Genomic DNA, 11,049 nt, shown 5'->3' with positions numbered 1-11,049 from the left:
CTGGTGGGCTGGTAGCGTCTTTAAAATGATACCGAACAACTAAACCTTTAACATCGTGACATTGCAGAACCGTCATGCTTCATATAGAACCGGTCTTGCTGGAAATGTAATTTCCTGCATCTTGCTTTTCCTGCAGGAAGTATAAACTTGGGTTTCTTACACCATTGGATCGTTCTGCAACACATTACTTATTTTGTTTTAGTCTACTGCAAGAGTCCTGTAAACCGCTCATTGGTTATCATCAATGCAATCACACCTTCACGCCTTCTCTGGGCTTCTATGCACGAACTAAAAATACTTTACGGACGGTTATTTGAATGACTTGACCTGCCCACTGAAGCCTGGCCAGTCTGATTCGCTGAATGATAGTGAGTTAATCGTACAACTCATGGTAAGCATCTTCCTCTCGAATGCGGTTAAGAGGGTTTCGTCAGTTTTGGGCGAAGTCTATGTCTCAGAAGGATATGTGAGTACTGGAAAGCGCATAAGTTCTATCTAATCCCTCAGGATTGGGAATCTAATTCCTCAGACTGCAGAACCCTAGTGCGTATCTCAACATCAACGTTATTGTCTGTTCGAGCTGTTGACCCAAGATTGATGAAATTTAGAATGCAACTCTGACTCTGGCACTCTGGGAAAGAATCGAAACAGTGTCCCTTATCAAAACGCATTAAACCGGTGTACTTTTTCCCGTAAAGCGTACAATGATGACTTACCATAATGCTCGATAGCAAAATTTCCGGTAGAATTGCATCGTTTCGCTTCCGTTCGTTTGGACGCACGTGTACGGCCTATTGCTCTGCCGGTGGAATTCACCGTGAAGAAGAGAACAAACACTTTCATTTTAATACCCCGTGCGGTGCATTCTCATTTAAAATATTCTCTCAAAGCGTATTCACGCTGTTGTGCGGTGGTGTGGTTTAAAAGCTTTGAGGGAAGATTACAGCGTCGTAAAGTTAACGGGTCTCTTCGGGAGAAAGGGAAGATGAAAACCTACGAAGCATGTTAATGTCTGCCTCTGACCTAACGGTTAATATTTTCCATTCTTTCCCAGTCAGTGTGCCCTTCCCTTTCCTGCGTGACGTTTCACTTTCGATTGCACGATATGTCCAGCATGGTGCATCCGTTCCATTCGATGCTCGCTGCTGACCATGAACCCTAGACACCGTTCCATCCGCACGCTTCTTTCTGGTTTGTGGCTGAGAATATATCGGAACGTCACATTCCACCGTTTCCTCCCCGCGGGGGGAATGCACATTCCCTTTCGTTTGGTTCGATTCTGGCACGATGTGCTTCACTTTCGTAGTTCGACGAGCTATAAACTGTCCATCTCCGTTCGGATGAACTGTACACCGTTCGAAGTGGTCGAACAGGTTCCGAAGGGACTTGGGGCCAATCATTGGCAATAGGCGTGCTTCACCTTGGGCGCTTTACAATACCGTTAGCAGCAGTAGAAGCTGTGTGGTAGTGAACGTTTGTTTTGATTACGATAGCACATTCGAGAGTGAAGATCTGGAAAAATAGCTGTTAGCTTTAAGGGACCGAAAAGTCGGTGTTGGACTATCATAATATCAGCTCATCTGAATACGGTAGAGATAATTTCTTGTGCTGTAAAGATTTGCCAGCTACGGATAAGAGCTATAATTACTGTAAAACCGTGGTTTGTTGTTCATTTTTATTTGACTAAGTCTCTGCTTTCGAGCGATAAAATTAATAAATATTTTTAACAAACAATTTAGAAATTATATCCTAAACGATATGCTACCTATTTTGGTTTGGCTCGTTTGGCAAATTATAGCAATGTAAATATTATTTCCTTGATACTTGTGCATTCTTCGATCGAAGGGAGATCGAAGCGTAGTTCATGATCATAGTACCTTTCCATGCCGTTCGCGTTAGGCATCCTTTACGGGATGTGGATTAACTGAGCTCGTCATGATCGTGCCATAGGTGCAGCAAATGTGATTTGATCGATGAGTACTTCGACTGATGCATCCAAAGTTCCAACACAATATCAGCAGCTGACGAACCGTGCCTTTATTAAGCAATGAAACTCGCGATAACTTCAGGGAAAGGGCATCCGATTGGTAATAATTATGTGCTCATCTCTCAGATCACCGATGCACCGTCGATAGCAGGGCGCCGTAAGGTGACATAAGCTATTGTTTGCTCGCGGGAAATTTCGAAAAATTGCGCGTTTTCTTTCGGATGAAAATAGTTACCGTTTGTGTATATTAACTTAGCGAGGAGAGAGCAGAGAGAGCCCAAAAGGCGCATTTTGCCCGCTATTTATTCTAACCTAAAGGACGATTGTTCCGCCTGAGACAACATCCGCTCTTGATGGTGATGGTCGCGTTACAAATTGTAAACAGGTGTGCAGATAAAGATCTTTATCACACGATCAGTATCGATCTTATTAGCATGAGTAAGCAGGCCACAAGAACGTGTTGAGAGAACGCTAGAAATGGGTGTAAAGAATCGACTCTAATTCTTTCAATTTAAGTCACTTTTTAAGTCGATGTAATACGAGTGTGGATTCTTGATTCTTTAGAGCCATTTGTTTGTAGTGGCTTGCACAGATGTGTTCTGTTATGACATTAATGTGCTTTCCTTAAAATACCGTGTGTACATTATCTTAAAAGAAGGAACCGTTTCAGAAGCGAGTGATAAATACGAAGCTACTGTAGTTGGTTCCATAGTCTCTCTCACCTGTGCAACACTTAACTTTCTTATCGAACACTTATTTACTAAATCACTCCGTTTTACCTTTTCTCATCGGTTTCTCCCATAATCATAAAAAGTAGATATAAAGCGCGATTATTAAATTTACAAACAAATTTATTTATCACTAAACTTGTTAATATTGTACATTCAAGGTGATGAAAATACAGCAACGCTGTTAATAAATACAGTTGGGATCTCTTTGTTTCCTGAGATGATTTCTGATAAATTGATTTTACCCGTAAATTGCATTAATTTTCTATTAACTATTTCGTAGTTTGATCACTTGTTACTTGCAAGAAGAAGAAGACGAAGGTAGGTTTGTTTCTGATGTGATTTGTTTGGCTTTGATCGAGACCCTGAGCTCACGCAATTCCTGCACAAATGTTAGTTCCTGTACTTCAGGAGCCTTCGAATCCTCCTGTTGAATTGTTACTATTTTCTCGAGAAGGGATTCAATTCTTGGCAGATCACGCGCATCTACTTCCTGTAATGTGTGTCCTAGCTCATACTCCAGCAACATCTTCGATAGATCGTAGTCGTTGCAGAACAATGACAGTAGTACGTGATCGTGATCCTCATCTGCTTGTGTAATTCCCTGGATGTTGTTTTCGATCGCATAGTTAAGCAAACACTTGTTACATTCAATGTGTTTCTTCACTATAGCTATGCCAAGATGCTAGTAGACGCAATACTTGCAAAAAACGTTCCGATTCTCTGAATCTTTGCGCCTGCACTTCCCGAGCTATAGGCACTTCCGGCCGTCTAGGCACTGACCCCTCAAGGATGGATTTAATTCGAGGCACATTACGCGCATCAAAACAAATTATTTGTTCTCCTTGCTCATACTCCAGCAACATCTTCGATAGATCGTAGTCGTTGCAGAGCAATGACAGTAGTACGTGATCGTCCTCATCTGCTTGTGTAATTCCCTGGATGTTGTTTTCGATCGCATAGTTAAGCAAGCACTTGGCACATTCGATGTGCTTGAGTACGATAGCCATGCCAAGTGCCGTCATACCATTATGGCGCAAAAGTAGGTTGGGTTTGTATTGTAGCACCAGTTGCAACAATTTCAACTTGTTGAACGATACCGCACTCTGTAGCAGGGTATTATTTTTACCCTCTAACTGGTCTATCTGGCTGGGATCGTAATCAAGAAGCATTTTTACTATTTGACATATGTTAAAGAGATGTATGCTCGCAGCAAGATGCGCTGGTGTTGATCCTTGCCTGTTAACCACCGACACATCAACACGAAGCTCCAACAACCGTTGTACGATATCTTGTCGAGCAAATAGTATGGCGACATGAATCAATCTGTCACCAGAAATAGGATTACATACCTCCATCACTGAACAACCCGTTTCGTTGCGTACATCCCGTCGAACACACACATCTAGCAGATACCGTGCTAAGGAATAGTCCAGTGTTTTCAACGAATATTCGATAGGCGTTTTGCCGAATGCATCCGCCAACAGTGGATTGGCACCATTCTCTACCAATAGCTGTACCATTTCGAATGAATTTGATTGAACGGATATAATCAGCGGAGTTTCGTCTTTCCTACCTCTGTAATTGATCATATCAATTAAATCAACAGCTTTTTCTGACGGTGGAAGAATGTCGTACATGCAACTAGTTTCCTCGATTTTCCAGAAATGCCTCGTAGCTCCATCAGTGGTAGGAAACTTGGCATAAATGATGACAAACTCCTTTAGTACAACGTTGACAAACGTTAGGAATTCCTCCAAATTTTCCTTCAACGTCGCTTTGTCACACAAAGCAAAAGTCGAACTTGGAAAAGGCTCGATGACTTCATCTTGGGTTGTTAACACATAGAACGTGACCGGGGTGGAGGACTGACCGGTGAGCGTAAACTGTTGCCATATCATCTCACCCAGCATTGCACAGGTTTCCATCTGTGTGTTCATATCTTCACAACTGTCCCGAGTATTCCACAACCCTAACCCGTCGTTTCTTTTGCCGTAACAGGTGAACACGGTATCCCGTTCAAAGATAATACCGCCGAGAATGCCTAACTCCTCGATAATACGCATTTGACGTGCCCAGCTGAGCAACTCTTCTACCATTTCTTTATCTTTCAACTTTAAAGCACAAATCAACGAAATTTGTTCCTGCGATTTTGACTCCTCGACGAATGAGATCATTTTCCAGCGCTGCAGCACCTTTAACGCGTGTCGGAAGTGATCAAGATCGGAGGAAGTATTTTCCGCACAACGCTCGTTTACAAGCTTCTGGATCGTTTCAAATACATTCTTGTTCTTGCTTTCTATCGCAGCATGTAATGTTGTTGAGCTATCGAGCCAATCGAATCCTAATTTGCGCAACGATCGGATCATTCGTTTCGATGCCGTACCGTATTCAACCGCCACAGTTAAAGGATGATCTGTATCCGTACCGAACATCTCGGGCTTGATGGTTTTGATTTTTGAAATCAATCGACAGCGACCATACTTTACGAGCATGAGGAGCGTGACATGTTTCGCGTTCAGGTAATTCATCACATACACTGGAACATCGCGCTCCAATAGTAGCTGGACACAGTGCCACTGCTTTTTTAGTGCTGCCTGATGCAGGATGTAAGCTAAACTGTTCTTAACAATCGATACAGTAGGACATCGATCTAGTAAATGCTGCAAAACGGATTGTTCGCCTATACGAGCAGCTGTTGCACAGCAATCCACAAATGCGTAGGGAATGAAATTTGTAAATGCCTCATTTTCCAGCAGATATACCGCGGCGGTATAGTTTCTCGCCTGGACGGTTGTTTTGAGCAGATATGCAAATGTAAACTCATCAATTTCTGCTCTTTCCATCATGTACGCAAAGATTTCATTCCAATGTACGATTATGGCATAAATCAGTATCTCTGGATGAGGTACTGACAACGGTTTTAATAAATCCGCAATCGAACGCACACAGTACAGTAACGCATTTCCTAACGGTCCACATTCGTTCGTACTATGGAAACTTTCAAAGTACGGCAGTATGTCCCGAACAGCTGCTGTGTTACCGCGCTCGATAAACTTTCTCAAAATGAAGGCCTTATCAATTCCCGCATCAACGAATAGATCTGTTTCTCGAACGTGAGTCATTAACTTCTCCCAGTCAAACATTTCGTCGCGTATGAAACGATCGCCTAGGGCTATTGTACGATCGTAGGCTGCCTGAAAGTCGCGAAATTTTAATGCCATCGAAACTTGATATTCTAGATCGTTACATCGTTCCAAAAATCCGGCAAAATATTGATTCAGGTATTGTACAACTGACACATCAGCAATGCAAGGATTTATCAGTTCTTCAAGCTGAAAGAAATTTGAAGCCAGGTATGATTCGTTCTGCGTACAACAAAATCTGGCCTTCATTTCTCCACCTTCCTGTCCTATCATGTGCATCCCTTGGACGTCGTTCGTTTTGAATGCTTCCAGCAATTGTTTCTGCAGATCAACCAAGAGATTCGTTTGAGACATCGTCGGAACGTTAATATCCCACTTGTTAGCACCACTATTTCCAAATAATCGTATCTTGTCATCGAAGTCGGAGAACACAAATGCATTAATTACGATCTTCTCCATCGAGCTATCCGTTAGCAGATTATAGGACAGGGCGTCATGGGCCAATAAGTTGCGATAGTTTAATCCCTGTATCATGGGAACGCGACTCTTCAGGTAATGGAAACTATCGCCAAAGTAACCGACTGCTCTCAGCATCTCACAAAGCTCCAGCTGGATGTATTCGATAGCGCTTAGCATATGGGTTGGAAGCTCGTGTAACCACGTAACCAATCCGTCAACTGTATCTAGACGATACGTTTTCAGAATTCCTCGCAACTGATTGCGACTATTGTCGTACAGCTGCTGCAAAAATTTCTGGTCACCTTTCAACAACTCACTGTTAACATCTTTGTTCCACGGCAGTTTACGCTTCTTGCAGAACGTTTCCAGCACCTTCCATTTCTTGTCGATGGTGAAGACATCATCATAGTAAGACTTCAAGCACAAATTAAGGTCCTGTAACGCTTCCTCATCGATCTTATCGGCGATCTTGAGATCCTGCGTCAACTGACGCGTATGCTCAATGTATTCGAAATTTTCGATAGCCTGCATCGTAGTAAAACCATTATGCAGAATACTGACATTTATGAGAGGAAAGTAATTTAAGAACCGTCGTTCGTCTGCGCATTGTTTCGTTAAACATTCCATGTCATCAGTTACCCACCACGAGTACATTTTGTGGAAAAAAATGCTTGCCCATCTTTTCGTTAGCTTCCAATCCAACAACCTTCGAACGGAAGACAAATCGTCACTAGAGAAACACGCTTTTCGTATTATGCTGTAATTAAAGGCATCTTTTTGGTTGAAGTATTCGCTTAAGTCGCTTACGATTTCACATTGAAATTTTAGACGCTCGTGCACTTGCTGAAAGTTGAGCGTTTCGCCGAAAGGTTCTTTTGCTAGCTCCTCGAACGTGGCTTTCGCTTCATCGTAATACTCCGTCACCTGTTTGTAGCAAGCGAGCTGTCGCTGTTCCAATTCCTTCATATCTTCGACGTACAGTACCAACGAGCGCAGCTTCTCGAAAGTGTCACGCTGGCGCATATAGCCGTAGAACGATTGCCGCACATCCTCGACGGCGATGACATAAAGCAGCTGAACTGTCATTCTCAGGTTGTTGAAATTCGAACGAAATTCTTCAAACACCCATTTATCGAGCGATTCCCCTAAAAGCACCTTTTTTAAGGGGATGTTGTGCGAAAACATTTCCCGGTACGATTTGCTCATGCTGGGGAATAGTTTGGTCAGCATTGTTTCAATAGCATCCGCAGCCTTTCCCGGCATATTGGCAGATTTGGTAGTGTTCTTGAAGGCTTCTCCAAAAACCTGCACTGCCCGTTTCATACACGCCATCTCGGCGTAATTCGATTGCTCGCCTTCATTCGACTTCCGTACTCGCTCGCAGTACAACACGGTCTTACGCAATGAGTAGTATTGCTTGGTTGTGCTGTAACATTTAAGCAGTTTGCGTTTGATGCGACGATCTTTACCACGCATTAGATGAGCCAGATTAAATGATTCTCCTGATACAATGTCAGCGACGATGGTTTCGGTCGCTTTTCCTTTTTTCCAATCGCCCATCAACCGGTTCACTACATTTTGTGGATGAGATACGTGACGCAAACGTTTCCCGATCTGCTCAATCAATTGCTCTCTGCATGTCTTATCTAACGCTTTTACCTTTCCGGTCATTTCTTCGGTCCACGGTTTGTCGATTCGTTTCACCTTATCTAGCATATCCTTGATTAAGCTGTCCTTACTAGCGGTACTATCCATTTCTGCACGTCCCTTCAGTTGTTGGATCACGTGTGCTTTGTTCGGTAGATTGGAAGATTCCATTTTCATCAACAGATCCTCGATCAGTTTATTTTTCTCTGCCGTACCAGACGTTTCAATTGTTCTCACTATCGACAACAGTTCCGATTCGGTTCGTTCCAGGTACGTTTTCACTATTGCCAACTGTTCGCTTATCATGCGCATAAACTCGATCACCAGACATTTGTTAATCATTAGACGATACTCCTGAAACTGTTCCGGGTTGCGATAGATGGACAGAAATATGGCCACACAAAATATGGCTTCCTGCATTGGCAGATGGGCAAGAAATTGTTTGTGCTTTAGAAAATACAGATGGTTGTGCACGGTTTGCAGTCGATGCAGGAACAGATCGTCAACATCCGCGTAGAGTCGAGTATTGTACTGCAGCTTTATAACACTCCAACATTCGGTTATAACGTCGATATGATTTTTCCATTCGTTTGGATCCTTCGCTCCCGACCAGTTGCCGGATAGCTTCCGAAACCCATAGTCGGACAATTTCCAAAGCACGAAGTGATGCAGATCTTTCGACAGAACCACATTCTTTACATTTAGTTGAATTAATGCACTCGCTATGTGTTGAAATTCATCCTCCTCCTTATACTCCTTGATAAGAAGAAACTTTTTAAAAATCTGCAACGAGTCATGTCTCAACATCTTGTAACAAGCGGTTGCATCCTCCAATCCATCAATGTCTACTTTGATCAGAGCTTCAACCAATTCACTGTCTTCACCTTCAGCCAGAGCACACTGGAGTACGGTTTGTCCTTCGCTATCGACGGTGGTGCTATCACACAATCCGCTTGCCAATAAACGACGCACTACACCGAGATGATTCACACCGCGGAATTTCACACACAAATGCAGAGGAGATTCGTCGAAAAAACGCCGGAACTCCAAGACGGTATCAATGGTCGCTTGTTTAACGCTATTTCCCAGCATCGTTTCATCTCCGATCGTGATCGCCTCGTAGATACTTTCCATCAAATTATTCTCCATCGCTTAAAAGAGGGCACTGCGGGATAATTTTAAAGTTACTTCAAGTGAAATACAACTAGAGTAGGCCCTATCACGCAACTTACGTCTGGAGTTGTGCACAGCAAACAAACGACTTGTGAAGATTATGCTAACTCTTTAGTGACTGATACACAATCGCTACCAAACTAGTGAGAGGGGGCTATAAGATACACAACGTTTCTGACACAAAACCGGAAATTTCGGAACATTCGCGTTATGGGAAAACCTTAAAAACGCTAGAGCGTAAAGTACTAGAACTGTGCTAGGCATGTGCGCAAACAGTCAGAACCGGTTCCAATCTTTTTAGTGATTGGACGAACTCTGTGTAACAAAATTAAGCACGACGATTCTTTCGACGATTAAGAACGACGAGCAACATGAAGAAGAAGAAAAAGAAGAAGTAGAAGATTCCCAATGTGTCGTTGTTATTTTGGGTTGTTTTATAGAAGCAAATGCATGTGTCGTTATTGTAGATCGGGATGCTCTAGTTGTTTAAATGTCAATGTAGAGGTTACTGATTCGGATGGATTTGATTTGCATTTAGCCGCTGGATTTCCCTTTAATCCAGAGTTCCTATGGGACCTTCAACAATTAGGATGCGTAAGCCCTCCGGGAAGACAAGGAGTTGGTTAATTGGCCTTCCATACAAACTCAACGAATGCTTACATATTTTTATTTATTTATACTCATACTCGGGCATTCGCGGTTGTGATAGTGGGTTGTTGTTGGGGCTATTGTGTGCATCAATGTGTCCATTATTATTGTTGAATTCTGGTACTGTTGGTCGATATTTGAACTATTGTTTGTTAGTGTTGCTGGTAGAGTTGTAGCGGTGGATAGTACCAATAGCGATCCTGTCGCTCGTTGTTCGAAACCTGCACGGGACTATAACAGAACACACGACAATTAGAATTATTTCACATAAACAAAACATCCGATCATGTCTGGCTCCCTTTTGCAGCTTTGGTGCTATCCCCCAAGGCGACTGTTCCTCAATGGGTTGTGTTAGGCAATTTTCTACTTCAGAAATTTTTAACTTAAAAGACTTGTTTGAAGAAGATCGTTTAGCATAGTTGGCTATTAGGTGTGCCGAAAAAATTGATCGTTATTCCGTTTTTTTCTCTCAAGGCCCTCCGCAGCCGCATCCTACCTTTATATGGTTCCAACATTGTCCTCCAAGTGTTGCACAGTCGTATATGTTCCCTTATCGTGGTTTTATCGATTTGCTACAATCGATCCTATCGCCGCCGCATGCAACGTTTAATCGATTCGTCTCAATGATCCTATTTCGCAACTCGTATAATCTCGACTGTGCTTCACTTCCTGTCAAGACCTGTCAAGGCAGCCGCCGAAGTTAGGTGTCCCAGGTGAGTTCAAAGTCCACATCATGCGCGGCCCGCCTATAGCCCTTCGTCCAGCTCGCGCGAAGCCCCGACGAAATTAGTGACTCTGTCGCTGTTGATCTTGTGGGGCGTTCCGCGTCTCGCGATCATTCGTCGTATCGCCAATATGCAAGAGGCAGTGCTAAGGGATGCCGCTATCTCTAAACGTATGGGTCTGGAAACGTATGGGTCAAGCTTCCTGGAGGCCCTAAGCGGAATGGTCATTTGGCCCCAAAACTATAGTCGTACCGTAGATAAACTTATCCACTAGGGATATTTTGCATTTATCCACTATTTCCGATCACAGGAAGTCAAATTTTGAGAAAACTTATGGGGGGTTGACAGACTTCAAAAGTGCTGACCGGAGGGAGGAGTCGTTTTTGGAGGTCCTTGTTGCACTTGTTCGGGACCGCAACAACTACGCTGGCGATAGCTTGGGTGGAGGGGGCTGGGGAGGACTTTGTCCGGGTTGCGTTACGTATGAAATGTTCTGTCTTCTTTCGGGGCCCCCCAAGCAACGAGGCCATAGGCGG

This window comes from Anopheles funestus, chromosome 3RL, assembly GCF_943734845.2.
Source record: "Anopheles funestus chromosome 3RL, idAnoFuneDA-416_04, whole genome shotgun sequence".
In the NCBI taxonomy this organism is placed as follows: domain Eukaryota; kingdom Metazoa; phylum Arthropoda; class Insecta; order Diptera; family Culicidae; genus Anopheles; species Anopheles funestus.
Note: the sequence above shows the minus strand (reverse complement) of the source record.